At 31.8% G+C, this 16825-nt stretch overlaps 2 long non-coding RNA genes across 2 annotated transcripts; both read left to right on the forward strand.

Annotated features, from left to right (window-relative positions):
- Positions 1 to 7327: 7327 nt before the first annotated feature.
- Positions 7328 to 10155, forward strand: LOC134701929 (uncharacterized). Its single transcript, XR_010104261.1, has 3 exons — positions 7328 to 7440; positions 8698 to 8785; positions 10051 to 10155. It is a non-coding gene; the product is annotated as an uncharacterized LOC134701929 (long non-coding RNA).
- Positions 10156 to 11677: 1522 nt separating this feature from the next.
- On the forward strand, positions 11678 to 14441 carry LOC134701960 (uncharacterized). The gene is made up of 2 exons (XR_010104274.1): positions 11678 to 11717; positions 14376 to 14441. It is a non-coding gene; the product is annotated as an uncharacterized LOC134701960 (long non-coding RNA).
- Positions 14442 to 16825: the final 2384 nt, after the last annotated feature.

Genomic DNA, 16825 nt, shown 5'->3' on the forward strand with positions numbered 1-16825 from the left:
TTTCCACCACTCTCTTTTTGGATCAGCCACAGCAAACTATCTATATGTTCTAAAATTTATCATGTATAGTAAAACACAGCTTTATACAATGTATTAATAAAAATACTTACACCAGCAACTACAATCTTTTCATTCGGTAGTCAATATCTTACAATGATAACAGTGAGTAGATTTACAAAACTACGTAAATGAGCTACACCTAGTCAGCAAAAACATATCAATAGACTGATTACAGGATTACTCAAGTTTCCAATATATGCTGAGTTGGATAGTGTATAGAAAGGTATATACTATGAAAATAAGAGCTTAGGGAACTAACCGACACCTATAAATTGATATTATTTATATGTCTAGTTTACTTTAAAAGTTATATGTAAATTTCTGCTTACTTTATCAAAACTAATATATTGACGACGAAGTCAGAAAGATGTTACACGTACATTATCAAGACGTACATAACTTGCATAATCAATTATATGAACAAAGAAATATAAAGACTGTCGCTAATTATTATTGTATAATGAGCTAGGATTGTGCCTGATGTTCATATGATGAAATCATAATCTTTCAGTCAGCTTAATTGAAGTCTGGAGCTGGCATGTCAGTTAACTGCTAGTAGTCTGTTGTTATATATGTATTATTGTCATTTTGTTTATTTTCTTTGGTTGCATCTTCTGACATCAGACTCGGGCTTCTCTTGAACTGAATTTTAATGTGCGTATTGTAATGCGTTTACTTTTCTACATTGGTATAGGGGGAGGGTTGAGATCTCAAAAACATGTTTAACCCCGCCGCATTTTTGCGCCTGTCCCAAGTCAGGAGCCTCTGGTCTTTGTTAGTCTTGTATTATTTTAATTTTAGTTTCTTGTGTACAATTTGGAAATTAGTATGGCTTTCATTATCACTGAACTAGTACATATTTGTTTAGGGGCCAGCTGAAGGACGCCTCCGGGTGCTGGAATTTCTCGTTACATTGAAGACCTGTTGGTGACCTTCTGCTGTGGTTTTTTATTTGGTCGGGTTGTTGTCTCTTTGACACATTCCCCATTTCCATTCCCAATTTTACATGTATAATCAAAGTACTTTAATTTCCTATCATAACTGAATATATATTAGAATAGCTTCTAAATAATATCACAATAACATAATAGACAAACGACGAAATAAAATATTACAGTTTTCGTAATACTTTTTGGAATTTTGGATCCTCAATGCTCTTAAACTTTGTATTTGTTTGGTTTATAGGCGTTTTTCAATAAAAGCGTGTTTTTCAGACCTAAAAAAAATGGAAAATCAACTTGGTCTAAAATTCAATTTCAAGAGTTATTTTGAATACCTCTATAATAGACCTGTTTGTAAACAAAAAGTGCAATCTTAAATATTCTTTAAAATGATATTATTTTCATAATTTGTGAACTGTTTCGTAGGGGACAGTTGTCCCCTACGAAACTTCTTCTAAACACACATATTTTTTGCAATTTTAAATGTTTCCTATAGACATTTTAGTTTGATTACTTCAAATACTAGAAACATATAATTTTTTTCTGAATTGGAAAACCATTTTTATCGATAAAGATTAGACAGTACTTCACATATGAAGGTTCAACTCATGTTACGTAGTGGACATTTCGATGCGTTTCGTAGTGGACAAAACCGTTTCGTAGTGGACAAAAAGTTTCGTAGTTGACATCAACCCTATTATATGTTAATAAAAAAATAATAAAAATTACATGAAACTAACCCTTGTTATTTGTTTTGCACGAATATAATTGAAAAAAGATTAAAAAAAACTGCATGGTAGTGGTAGTGTCCACTACGAAACGTTTTTCTCTCATACTTGTTTCGTAGGGGACCGTTTCGTAAGGGACGTATTCGCATGTTTTAATTTTTTTCCCATAATCCCTATATTGCAATAGTAACAAGACTGATTGTATTCATCAAAGCATTTATCAAGCTGTACACTGATATTTTTTTCATAATTTTAAAACCAGATTCTGCAGGAGATTTGACCCGTTTCGTAGTGGACAATAACAAAAATACGGTATCACTCTGGTCAATTTAATGTGCTCATTTTTCTTACCAACAATTTAATTGCCGTTATAAAAGCATGACTTCTTTTGTAAAACCCTCATGTTTATATCTCTTGCAAACAAAAATCACATTGATTTTGTAAAACTGTTTATTGGCAAATTTTAATGACTTCGTTTCGTAGTGGACATTTTGTGAGGGACACACCTTCTGAAATTAAAAAACCTATATTGAAAGCTGTTTATTAAAATGTGTTGGCTCTGAACATACTTTTGAATTATTAAAGAACTTATGTAAAGTAAAAAAAACATTTATTTCTTCATTTTTTTACGATATTTTAGAGTATGAAAGTTGAACAGGCGATTAAGGGACATGCCATTTTGGTTGTTTTGGACCATTCAAGAGTAAATATCTTATCAATCCCTCTAACAATTTACTGTTTCTTTCCTTAAAAATGTTAAATCTAATTCAATGTACTGACTACACAAAAAATTACTTGCAAAGATCAAACACAATTTTTTTAAAGTGGCTGGGACAAGAAAATACGTTTTTATTGAAAAACGCCCTTATAACTATTTCGATAGGAGCGTCACTGATGAGTCTTATGTAGACGAAACGCGCGTCTGGCGTAAAAAATTATAATCCTGGTACCTTTGATAACTATATTCGTAAACCGTATATATCAGACATTTTTTTTAATTAAAAATGTATTAAGGTGGTACCCAACACTTTCACTAAAATTAATTTGGCTCGTTTAATTTTCATAAAATTTTGCCAAAGTACTTACTTTGATCCTTGTACAAAAATATAAAAGTTTCAAAAATTTTTAACCAACCGTTTTGTCAGAAAATTTCACTGGTTATATAGCAATTTGACAACCATCAGTTTTGATCATTGAGAAGCTTGATATTTCTTTTACAACACACCGTAATTAAAACGTTTAACTGAATTTACAAAGTTATCTCCCTGTAGTGTTAGGTACCACCTTTTAAAAACTTCTGTAAATCAACTGTCATATCAATGTTCGAATAAGTTATTTTATTTCACTATATATATTAAAAGTTTAGTCAACTTTTGATTGGTTGAGATTTTTCGAAATTTCATTGAACAAAACTTCATGTTGCTTTACCTCTGAATATCATATTCCCCTCTGAAACGTTGGGACTTCATTGGGACGCGTTACGCGCGTTTAAGGTACATAACGTCTTAAACTTTTTTTTCAATAGCGATCATATCAAAAATCATTATAAGTATTTATCATATTCATTCATTTTTTTTTCCGACGTAAAATCAAACAAAAATTTCAAAAGACACGGGGAACAAATGTATAATATTGATCAAGAAAGTACGGAACACAGCATCAGACATCTTTGGTATTAAGATATATCCTCGACAGAATTTAGTTTTAATCTTTTTGGTCTGACACACATTGAAACAAAAATGTATAGATTTCTTGACTATAAATGACTATAATTATAATCCTGGTACCTTTGATAACTATTTACACCACTGGGTCGATGCCACTGCTGGTGGACGTTTCGTCCCCGAGGGTATCACCAGCCCAGTAGTCAACACTTCGGTGTTGACATGAATATCAATAATGTGGTCATTTACTATTTTCTGATTAAATAACAATATCCATAAGTAATAGAAAATATTTTGGTGACAGTTAAAGCTAGTAACACGTTTAACAATATTTGCTTATTCATTCAGTATTGAGACAGAAAACAACATGTGTAACTAATCGATGTTTTAAACCACGCAGATTATTCACCACGCAATTTTATTTAACTTACTATTTAAGTAGCTACTGTATTTCAAAAATCATCTTTCTATCTCCGACTCTGCTATTTCACATTGCGGTAAGTTTTCAATTATTTTCGTACAAACAATATTCAAGTTATTTATTTTTTTCAATACAATTTGATCATGAAAGGTAATAAAGGGGAAACTGGTTAAACCGAATCATGTTTAAACCTAAAACCTGCAGTATAAACCAAACACCGCGTTGTGAATCTGATAAAACCGACCATCGGCCAAAACCGAACAAAATCTTAAATTACGAACAGTTTCGGTTTAAACAGGTTTCACTTTAACAGATTATTCCATCAGACAAATTTCAGTCAGCAAAACGTCAAGTGTGTAAGAATAAAAATACAAACTTTACTAGCGATGAAAAGTCGTTTTAAAGCGATGATTAAGTCATATTTAAGAGTACTGAAATATAAAATCAGCTACGTTAGCCTACGACATATGGCTTTGTTGTTTACTGCCTAGTAACAAATATATATTCTGAACTAGCTAGTCCATTGTCAAGCACTATTCGGGTTCTGTTATATTTCTGTTACAGAACAGCTTCTCTGAAGTTTATATGTTGATATTGCACAACACAAACTTTTCTTCATATTAGATTATAAGAGACAAGTAATTACGTTTTATTTAACAAGAAGTCGTACCAAATTGGTAAATTTTCGGCTGTTTCTTTAACCTTAAACTGGTCTGAATATAAAATGTTGAATTTCAAACACGTTTTTGATAAATATGACAGTCACTGTAATTCTTACAGCAATGGCATTTAAAATAGAAAACACAAAGAATAAAATTTGAAACCAAAAAATCAAAACGAATCCCTAACACAAATAACTTCGAAAACTTTTATTTTTGACAGTTTGATTACCCACTTCCGATTTTAACACATGAAAAATGATACTCGCTACCAAAATACTTTGAAAAAAACCTGTAAACCACTTTAATACTTACAAGCTAAAAGTGCTTGCATGCATCATCCAAACTCTTCTATTGGTAAATAAGAAATTTGGTTTAACAACTGTTACATGTTTTTGGAACTTGAAATCAGCCATCAAAATATAGCATTTTATGCTTACATGCTCACTGCACTTACTACAAGTTAACGGTTCTTTCTTCATAATGCCATATCCGTAGACGAAACGCGCGTCTGATGCAAATATAAACTGCAATCCTGTACCGATAATTAGTTTATTTCTAAATTACTCGGAATATAAGATTGATATAGACGAGTTTTCATTTCAGAATTATGATGAAGTATTGTTGTTTGATTGTTTTTATCTTTTGCACAATTGGTGTGTCAAATGGCAGCAGTAAGTATTCTTTGTCTTTAAAATAATGTAGATAAGATTAAAGATTAACCTGCTAGACTTTCTCATAATATAAAAAGTAACGATCATTTCACTCTGATCAAACGTTCTGCATACGAGATTCAAATGAGACAAACTATTATGTTCTGAGCGTCACTGATGAGTCTTATGTAGACGAAACGCGCGTCTGGCGTATGAAATTATAATCCTGGTACTTTTGATAACTATTATAACCTTTTTATGTTACAATTATTCAATCGTGTCACCACAATTATCAACCATTTGTTTTTATAGTAATTTGGAGTTAATCCCGTCCAGTTATTACGATAATATCAGTACTTTGGTGAGCTACAGAGCTGTGCAAAACTGTCCAACACTACTTTCCTAGGTTGACATAAGAACAATAAAAACATCTGCATTTAGGAAGAACGATTTGTAAACCTTCTAAGCAGTGTACCAAGCATCTCGAGCAAATTTAGTAAATTCTATTTATGAGAAATCATAACGCAACTACAATATAAATGTACATGTTTTCTAAGAATTAACAAAATTCTTCTTTGTGTCCTATATTCAACATGGTTAATGAATTTGAGAAATAAAAAAATACTTTATATCTATATTCCTACTGTGTAATGTTAATGTATATATCAAAGTAAATCATGCTATAGTGTATCGGATTACTGTACAATTCAGTTCTTTCTGGAATATGCAACGCCTCCAATGGTACCTGTGGAAAAAAAGGTGTTCCATGTAATCAGACATTCGGGTCTGAATGGACGTATACCGGAAAATGCTGCAATGAACGACCGTGTTGCAAATGTAAGTAAACAAATAAATTAAGCATCGAATGGCATGCAAAGAATTTAAAAGACAGAGATAGTTATTTTTTGGGGAAAAAGAAACATGGAACAGTTATTCATTCCCTTTCCTGAAATATTTTGTGCTCAACAAAAACAAAACATCTAAGTATGACATGTTTATACTTATAATATCACATTTGTGATGTTCCAGTCAAAGAAAAAGAAATAAATGAAAGTTGTTTCAGCTGTGTCCTTGAATATTTTTTTGTTACAATTTTCAGATTTTTTTTTCTGATTTTCTTTATGTTTTGGCTTTACGTCTGCATAGTCCACACTTGGTAAGCACGTTTATATGTTTACATGTGATTATTTTGCAATCATTTTTATATTCATAAATGAATGTCGACTTACTTTCAATAAAAAACGACTATCCATAAACAATAAATAAAGAAAAAATGCATTACGTCAGCTGTACATGTAGTTTTAACATACTCTGAAAATCATTATTATGCGTTGAATACTACTCAATCAAAATTTCAAAGAATGACCGATCTTATATAAGATTGAATACAGACTTACGAAAAACCACGATAATACATGTCAACGAACATTTAGTCTAAAATAATACAATCATAAAAATGTATACACTTACTTATTTCTAAATTTACAGTAACACATTTTATAATTGTGCACTTTACACAGTACGTTCCCTTTTAAAATGAATTTGATATTTACTTGTAATGTAAGTATAGGCCTTTCTTCTTTTTTTTCCTTTTCGTTTTTCTTTTGTTCTTCTATTCTTTTTTGTTGTTTATAATTCTTTTGTTCTTTTTTCTTTTTTTTCTTTTTCTTCCCTATGTTCAATGTTATTTTTTTGCTATAATTAAAAGCTGTGTAATATAAAAATGTTCATACACAACAATGTGGTTTATTTTGAAGAGTTGTTTCATTTGCAATCATTCCAAATCTTCCTTATCAAAGAAATAACTGTATCTTCTATATACATACATCATGTATATTCGTATTATTCACAATGAATGCATATATTTACCAAAGCTCCAGTTCTTTGTCCGGCTTTGGTTATACTTTCTTTTCCCCTTTTTTTGGTTCACATCTCTTCATGTTTAAAAAAGGTTTATGTTTTCATTTATAGTTGTATACTACTGTTGTCTTTATTTGAATTGAACATCTCTGACGAGACATTAACTATCGAATTGCGAATCTGGTGCAAATATATTTGTACCGTTAATGTTATAATGGCGTTATGTATTTGATTATGGTGATCATTCATTACGTTATTTTCTATATGCCATCGCTTTTTCTTTTTGTGTTTTAATTGCAACTTTGGATTAAATTCAATCCATATGGGTTTTTCAGTTTTAAAACCGCAATGTGTTCCAGAAACTTGCCCAGAGGGTTACAGGCTGTTACCAAACGAAAACAGTAGTACTAGTTGTTATTTGTATGGTGACAGAATACCGTGGGAGGAAGCTCGGGTGAGACTGTTTATAAATCACTATTTATCTGTAGGCAGAAAATAAAACTAATAAGAGATTACAATAAAGGTATCTTTGTTGTTTTTTATCAAGTGAGACTATAGAAGTCTGTTTTATTCCCTGAATTGGGTAATTTACTACGTTATCATTGCATTATAAGTATAACGAAAGATAACCAGATTTATGATACGAAAAATGACGACTTTCAAACCCGATTTTATCAGTTTTTAATTATCATGGTATTGGTGTTGTTTCTATGTTTAATTTATACAGTTATACAATTTGTGAATAAACTCATCATAGATATGTGACGCTTTTCGTGATGTTGAACGAAGCCGAAATCAGAAACCATTTAATCTGAGTCCAAAATGATATTTTGATTATAGAATAATAGTACAATAAAATGCTCAATGGTTTTTGATGGTTTACTGACTGCAAAAAGACCATTTGCATATTACCGACTTTAAACTCCGGCATACGGTGCAGGAAATGCTTACCCTTCCGGAGCACCTGATTTCAGTTTCGGTTTTAAGACGAGTTGGTGTTGTTTCTTAATTATTATCTATAACTGTTGATGTAAATGGTCTTTGGTTTACTCCTTGGTTTTGATTGTTATTGTCTTTCTATAGGTTACCTTCTCTGTGTAAGAACATTCTGGTACTCTGTCAAGAAAGAACAAAGTTATCAATCTGCACAATTTTGAGGGAAAGTTTTATGATAAATGCTTTCTCTTCATGACTTAATACGCGGAAAACAGTAAACTTTCCCCAAAAATTGCACCGATTATTATTTGTACAAGGGTATCCCAAAACAGTTGAAACCTGTCGGAAAAATATAAACCGGGAGTTAAAAGTCGGTAATATGATAAAAGTCTACAGCTATCACGATATGGGAGTCATATGTAGATGAAAAAAAACTGTCTATTTACCAAAAACAAAAAAATCAAAAACAAATATAAAGTATAATGCTTTAACTTTTAACTATAATGTCTGGGTTTCACGCTGGCTAGTATTGACCCTCTAACCTCAGCTTAAAAAAATATATTATCTACTGTATATTCGTTTATTGTTGTGGATACAGGAAAACTAACATGTTCGTGGATACTGAATTTGGTGTTTTTGCTGACGTCATCATAAAGTCTATTAAAAATGTGTCATTGGTTAAATATTTAATTTCGTGGTTCGTCTGTTCCCACGAAATCAACAAAACTTGGTATTCAACAAAAAAGAATATGAATGTAATCTTACTAAATTGCAGTCGATTTGTGCCAGTACACCAGGTGCCTACATGTGGAGACCGAACACGGAACAAGAAGCCAGTTATGTTTTCCAGGAATTTATTCATCGTAAGTTGAGAATATACAATAATTTTGTTTAGATGAAGAAATATCCAAGTTTCTATGTATTGCCTAATTCAACCAATTATAACTCTTTAGAAATGTTATAGTGCTTAGAAGTATTTCATCTGTGTTAAATATATATTTTTATTTCAAATCAAAATGATCTCAAATATATTTCGATAAATGTAACAGTATTAAAACATTAAATATAAAAGCATTTCAAACCTTACAATTGGGTAGAATGGACAATCCTTCCCTTTTTCAGTTTTCGCCAATTAACGATGTTCGTACACAATGTCATTAATTTAAAAATGTATATGATAAGCAAAAATTTACATTTATTTACCTATCAGGTACGAAATAATTATCCGTTTCAGAATATAATGCATCCTGGGTAATATTTTCAAAAGCGTACACCAAAGCGTTTTGATTGATTTGAAACGTTATAAACAATGGAAAGTTAACCAATGACGTAACGTTGTTTTCACTTTGGAGTACGAACAATGAACTTACCCATGATGCTTAAGATTTTGAAACGGCCAATTTCGAACATGGGTACTCAATGATAGTTTCGAGTAGGAAGTTGCAGAGATACGAAATAGTCATTTTACAAGACTTGCTTCCAAGTATTTGAGGTACATTGTTGGATAGATAAATAAAGGAAAGAGCAGCGAACAAAATGTTAGATAGAAAACTAAAGGAAAGAGCAGCGAACAAAAAAAACACTTTCTTGCTTTAATAAACTCACTCAAAAAAATAATTAATCTTTGATTATGTAGATTCGGTACGTTGTTCTCTACATTAAACATGACGTAGAAACAATAGTGTATTTTCACCCGGATGTCAAAAACCGGTTATACTCGTGAGCTACGAAGGCGATTTTATAAACACATTTAACTTAGTCAATGATGAATAAAAATCACATTTACAATGTTCATTTTATATAATATATTTTCTATATTTACAAAACTAATTCTTATAAAAGCAAACAGTTTTTGTTAGATTTGTACCAATACGGTTACGCACCATAACAGTGTACATCGTTTGAACTTATTCTTTTCGTTCCCATAAACCTCAACAGTATCACTTTATCTTGTTTCTTTGAACAATTCTGGCCAATAATACGGGAGTTGTTTCTAATCAGTTTCGCTAAGTAATGAATTGTTTCAAGTTGTAAGGTCTTTTTTTTTATTCATTTGAGTTGATATTTATGTTCATACTGTATTTTTATTCTACTGATTTTTTAATTTTACATTTAATTCTTTTTACAGCCAATGAAAATACTTTATGGACTGGTGCAAATGATAGAGACGGTGATGGGACCTATACATTTTACAAAGAAAATGGTCCATTTTCAAAAGATCTTCCCCCATTTGGATCAGGTAAATTTGACTTATTTAGGATAATTCATTAACATTATATAAACGATACGTTGATGAGACAGTAAACATCAACACAAAAAAGAATAAATGTAGAACAGTACATGTAACAAACAATAGATGTGTATACAAAAGGTATAAACAAAGTTAATAGACTAATAAAGATCAGCATTTTTACATTAGGTACTTTGTAACTAGATAAAAGGATGAAAACAAATACAAGTAGTTTTTTTTTCGAATGTTATCTTCCGATAATGTTCTTACATTCACAACCCGACGGTGAGCACTATTTGTGCTGAATGTTCTTACACTTCCAGAGCACTTGATATCACCGCTAGTCTTTAAATATTGTGTTTCGTTTACTGCTGTTTTCTTTTAATAAAATTTTGTTTTCATGGCGTTGTCAATGTATATAAGAAGATGTAGTATGAGTGCCAATGAGACACAACTCTCCATCCATGTTAAAATTTGTTAAAGTAAACCATTATAGGTCAAAGTACGGTCCTTAAGTACGGAACCTTTGTTCAAACTGACCAGCAACAACGTTTTTTCGACTTAATAGGTTGAAATTCAATCGGTTTTGCATATTTCGCATGTTGTTATTTTATACAATCTTAATATGATTTAATTCAATAAATGGTATTGAAAAAGATTAGTACAATCAATTGCAGCATTAACGCTGCTGTCCAAATAGTTAAATCTGTCGATGTGTCGCTTTAAAATACACTATGTGGTATGGGCCTTGCTCATTGTTGAAGGCCTTACGGTGACCTATTGTTGTTAATGTCTGTGTCATTTTGGTCTCTTGTGGACAGTGTTATTGGCAATCATACCACATCTCTTTTTTATATTATTTAAACTAGATAGGTACCTTTCATTGACATTACATTCCAGAATACGTTTTCAAATAAGAATTATTTGAGGTTAAACATAGCAAATCATATATTATCATTTAATATGCCGTTTGAGATTCTAATGCATTCTTGGTAATATTTTCAAAAGTGTACACCAAAGCGTCTTGATTGGTTAAAAACGTCCTAATCATTTGAAATTCAACCAATGACTTGACGTTATTTCCATGTAAAAATTATTCTTTTTGAAATTCGACAGAAAGTTATTGGAAAAAGAATCGGGTTTAATGACACTTGAATAGATATCGGTGACTATTGTGGACAGATATATTCTTCCAACTATTGTGGAAAAAATATTCGAATATAACAGTGCCTCTAAAATAACAGTAAGGAACAATTTATTTATGAGAATACTACAATAGCAGCAGATAGATCTTCCACAAGACGAGGCAGACTATACATTGAAGCTGGGTTTTTTTTAATTTAATAAGAGGGTTGCGCAAGATTGTCTGTCACTTGGAATTGTTCTTCTTGCTTGTTTCAATACGTAAAAAATATTTGGTTCATTTCATGTGTATTTCAGCCGATTTTGGATTAAATCCTGGCAATGTCTATGTGACGATACACTATGTAATTGGTCAACGTTTGTGGTTTTGGTATGATTGGAACAAATTTGATACTTCTCGTTACATATGCGAGTATCAACGAGTAAGTATATTCCTTCGTTTAGCCTTTGATAGTAAATATGTTATATTTCCTTCGAACTATTAATATATAACTGCAACATCATCATGCATAATGAAAGCTTCAGTACATGTCACAGATAGGTTACCGTTGATTTTATTACTACCACTGGGTCGATGCCACTGCTGGTGGACTTTTAGTCCCCAAGGGTATCACCAGCCCAGTAGCCAGTACTTCGGTACTGGCATGAAAATACGGATTTTTTGTGTTATTAAAATTTGCTGTTACAAAATATCAAAAATTATTATAAATTAAGGAATGTATCTCCCTCATGCAAAGCTCTGATTCCTTTCACGAATTTAGCTATACTTTTTGGACCTTTTGGATTATAGCTCTTCATCTTTTATATAAGCTTTGGATTTCAAATATTTTGGCCACGAGCATCACTGAAGAGACATGTATGTTCGAAATGCGCATCTGGTGCAACAAAATTGGTACCGTTGATTTTATTACAACCGCCTGGTATTCGATACTAGTATATCATGTTTTGTTTAAAAACAATGTATTGGTACTTTCATTCGTATAGGTGGTTTTTGCAAAATAAACCTAGTTAAGAGCAAATTTCTAAAGCCGTTCGTTAAAGGAAAAATGATTTACCTCGATACTGGTATTTTTGACAGATGCCACTTGTAAGCATGATACAATTATTTCAATTCTACCAAATGTTCTTTGTATCCACTTTAACGGAATGTTAACTTAACACTGATTAATGGCCGTCGGCTGTTGTCTACTCTTTGATCGGAATGTATTCTCTTTGACACATACCCCTTTACCATTCTCAATTCACAATTTTGCTAGCGCTCGTCACTTTCGTAATTTACGAAAAAGTTTTCTCATTGACGAAAGTTTTTCAAATCAATTTCGTCACTTAAATTTAGGAAGTGTAAAAATATTTTCTCATTAAAATACTGAGTCAATTGGCCACAATCATCATTGGAGTATCAAGTTTTAAAAATGTGTCCGATGACCCGGCCAACCACACAAGATGGCCGCCATGGCTAAAAATAGAACGTGAGGGGTAACATGCAGTTTTTGGCTTATTTTTCAAAAACCAAAGCATTTAGAGCAAATCTGACGGGGTAAAATTGTTTATCAGGTCAAAATCTATGTGCCCTGAAATTATCAGATGAATCAGACAACCCGTTGTTTGGTTGCTACCCCTGAATTGGTAATTTTCAGGAAATTTTGCTGTTTTTGGTTATTATCTTGAATATTATTATAGATAGAGATAAACTGTAAACAGCAATAATGTTCAACAAAGTAAGATTTACAAATAAGTCAACATGACTGAAATAGTCGGTTGACCCCTTTAGGAGTTATTGCCCTTTATAGTCAATTTTTAACCATTTTTCGTAAATCTTAGTAATCTTTTACAAAAATCTTCTCCTCTGAAACTACTGGGCCAAATAAAACCAACCTTGGCCACAATCATCATTGTGTATCTAGTTTTAAAAATGTGTGGCGTGACCCGGCTAACTAACAAAGATTGCTGCCGCGTCTAAAAATAGAACATAGAGGTAAAATTCAGTTTTTGGCTTATAACTCAAACACCAAAGCATTTAAAGCAAATCTGACATGAAGTAAAATTGTTTATCAGGTCAAGATCTATCTGCCCTGAAATTTTCAGATGAATCGGACAACCCGTTGTTGAGTTGCTGCCCCTGAATTGGTAATTTTAGGAAATTATGCTGTTTTTTTTTTGTTAAGATCTTGAATATTATTATAGATAGAGATAAACTGTAAAAAGCAATAAATGTCGGCAAAGTAAGATCTACAAATAAGTCAACATGACGAAATGGTCAGTTGCCCCCTTTAGGAGTTATTGCCTTTTATAGTAAATTTTTAACCATTTTTGTAAATTTTAGTAATCTTCTACAAAAATCTTCTCCTCTGAAACTATTGGGCCAAGTTCATTATAGATATAGATAATTGTAAGCAGCAAGAATGTTCAGTAAAGTAAGATGTACAAACACATCACCATCACCAAAACACAATTTTGTCATGAATCCATCTGCATCCTTTGTTTAATATTCGCATAGACCAAGGTGAGCGACACAGGCTCTTTAGAGCCTTTAGTTAAAAATACACCAACAGAGAAAAAATCTCTCAATATATAGGAAATAAGTGAAAAATACTATGTTTATCATCCAATCAAAATCCAGCATTATTACATTACAATTTTGAAAATTTGCTTAACCTCCTTTGTATTGATTCTCTGTTTTAAATATTACATTATTAACACCTATGTGCAAAATGACACATTTGCCTAACGAGGTCAATAATCGTTGATTACTCACCGATTTCAAGAGTAACTATCTTGTCTTTGATTAAGGGAATCGATTTTTTTTCAAAATATTGATAAAAAAAAAATCAAATTTGAAATCAATCCTGTGCTCATCTTAGGTTTATGCAACTTGCTGATTTCAAACCACAAAAAGTAAAATATTTACAGCATTATTGATTGACAGGCGGGGATATTATTAGTGAGCAATAGCACACAGAATCACTTGTTGACAAATATTTTTCAATTTATACAATTTAAACATATCATGTGATCTCCATTTTTAAATCAGATAGTAGTTATTTTTATGTGTCTGTTAATTTATAGTATTGTCTTTTCAGAGAGTTTGTCCGTAGAGAGGATGTATGCCATTGCAGTACTTGATGTAATAAAATCGTTGAAGCAGATTTTTCCTTTCTTGAAAAATAAAATAGAAATGAAATATCCCAATGCAAAATAAACAATACCAAAAACAATCAATTATAGTTTGTAGTTATCAAAAGTACCAGGATTATAATTTCTTACACCAGACGCGCGTTTACATAAGATTCATCAGTGACGCTCAGATCAAAATAGTGAAAAAGCCAAAACATATACAAAGTTGAAGAGCATTGAGGACCAAAAATTCCAAAAAGTTGTGCCAAATACGGCTAAGGTAACCTACTCCTGGGGTAAGATAGAAGTGATCAGTTTCTTTTCTACTATGACAATTGGTTGGTATGGTCATGTCATGGTTACACATATGAGTGTTTAAATAGTACGTCGATTTCGGCTTGATACCAAACACCTTGATTTAAATCAATGTGACTCGTTTAATTTTCATAATATTTGGACAAAATATTTACTTTGCCACTTTGTCAAATATAAGAACAAAATTCGAAAAGCTTGATAGTTATAAAGTCACCAGACTTATAGAATCATATTCAAAACAGTGTGGTCCTGGCCATTGATTGACGACCTAAATTATCCCATTGACTGGGACAGATTAGGTGAACGTTTGTCTGTAACGACCATTGCTCACTTCTTACTTATTATAGAATTTAAACTGTGGGGTCACCAAAGGTTCTTAACGTCTTTAATAATAAAATAATTCGAAAAATGATTCAGGAATAACCTTTATGTTTTGATTTATATTATTGATATAAATCAACACATCGTATTATTCCGGATTCGTTTTTCGAATTGCTTTTTTTAGGTGTTGAGAACCTTTGGTGACCCCACAGATTCAGTGTCGTTAACAAGTACATAGTGAGCAGTGATTGTTACCGACAAATGTTCACCTAATCTGTCCCAGTCAATGGGATAATGTAGGTCGTCAATCAATGGCCAGGACCATACTGTTTTGAATATGATTCTAATTTACAACGCTAGACGCGCGTTTCGTCTACATAATACTCGTCTCTGACGTTTAGAAAAGAAGACAAAAAAGCTAAAGAAGTTCAAAGTTGAGGAGCATTGAGGATCCAAAATTCCAAAGCATTATACCAAATACCGGTAAGGTAACCTATGCCTGGAATAAACAAAAATCCTTAGTAGTTCGGAAAGTTCATAATTTGGTAAACTGGAAATTTATAAAAGCGACCTTATAATTGATATTTTTGTCAACATCGAATAGATGAATACTGAGCTGATGATACCCCGGGGATCAAACGTCGACCACAGTAGCACACACTTTCTATGAAAAATTTCTTTGAAATTGAACAAACATTAATATTGATCATCGAGAAGCTTAATGTTTCATTATAATTAGAACGTTGTTAAAAGATTCAGCTGTTTCTAGAAAGTTATATCCCCGTAGTGTTATGTACCACCATAATTGAGAAGCAAATCTAAGAATTGTGGCCGCAACGATAGCATATATTCGTAGTTTATGTTGACACTGATATTCTAAAAGGAGAAATTAAGCCATAATTGCAACTGCAATGCTTTCAATTGCATTCATTAAACGTAACGTAAACTAAAACGAAACTCTTGGTTTATAAAGCTTCTTTATAGGAAACACACTAGAGGAAAATGAAAATAAAAACTTCGGCAATTAAAAGACAAAAAGCTCATAAACGAGAGCTGTTTAACTAATTTTACACACAAACAACAATTCAAACAGCTAGAATTGTATATTTTTTAAAATAGGTATTAACATTGTATCATACACCAAATTTGTTCGATTAGTGTTCACTTGTGTTACTAGTAATATGTTCTTTGATTGAGTAAGGCCATTACATTTGACATTTTGTAGTGTGTCTTTCCATGTTGTGATGTAACACTTTTGTTCAAGAGCAGGATGAACGGTAGTACTTATTAAAACGGCTAAAACCACTACATCTGTATGCACCTGTCATAAGACAAGTATCTGGTGTTTGGTGGTAGCGTTTGTTGATGTGGTTTTGACGCGTTTTTCTTTCTCGTTTTTAAATGAATTAAACCATTGATTTTCCCGTTTATATAGCTTAACACGTTTCATTGTTGGGGCCCTTTGTATATTGTTAAGTTTCCTGTTTGGTTTAATGCACACCTTCATGTTGAAGACCGAATTTTGACCTTAAATGATTTACCTTAAGTTTATAAATTGTGACTTGGGTTTCATTGGAACTCATATCACATCTTCCTTCATCTAATTAATACGAAAAACTCGTATCTAATCTTTTTAAGATGGACAAATAATCACTATCGTAACCCCTCTATTTAAAGCCTTTACTATCGTAACCCCTCTGTTTAAAGCCTTTACTATCGTAACCCCTCTATTTTAAGCCTTCACTATTGTAACCCCTCTATTTAAAGCCTTCACTATCGT

The sequence above is a fragment of the Mytilus trossulus genome, unplaced genomic scaffold (assembly GCF_036588685.1).
Source record: "Mytilus trossulus isolate FHL-02 unplaced genomic scaffold, PNRI_Mtr1.1.1.hap1 h1tg000373l__unscaffolded, whole genome shotgun sequence".
Classification (NCBI taxonomy): domain Eukaryota; kingdom Metazoa; phylum Mollusca; class Bivalvia; order Mytilida; family Mytilidae; genus Mytilus; species Mytilus trossulus.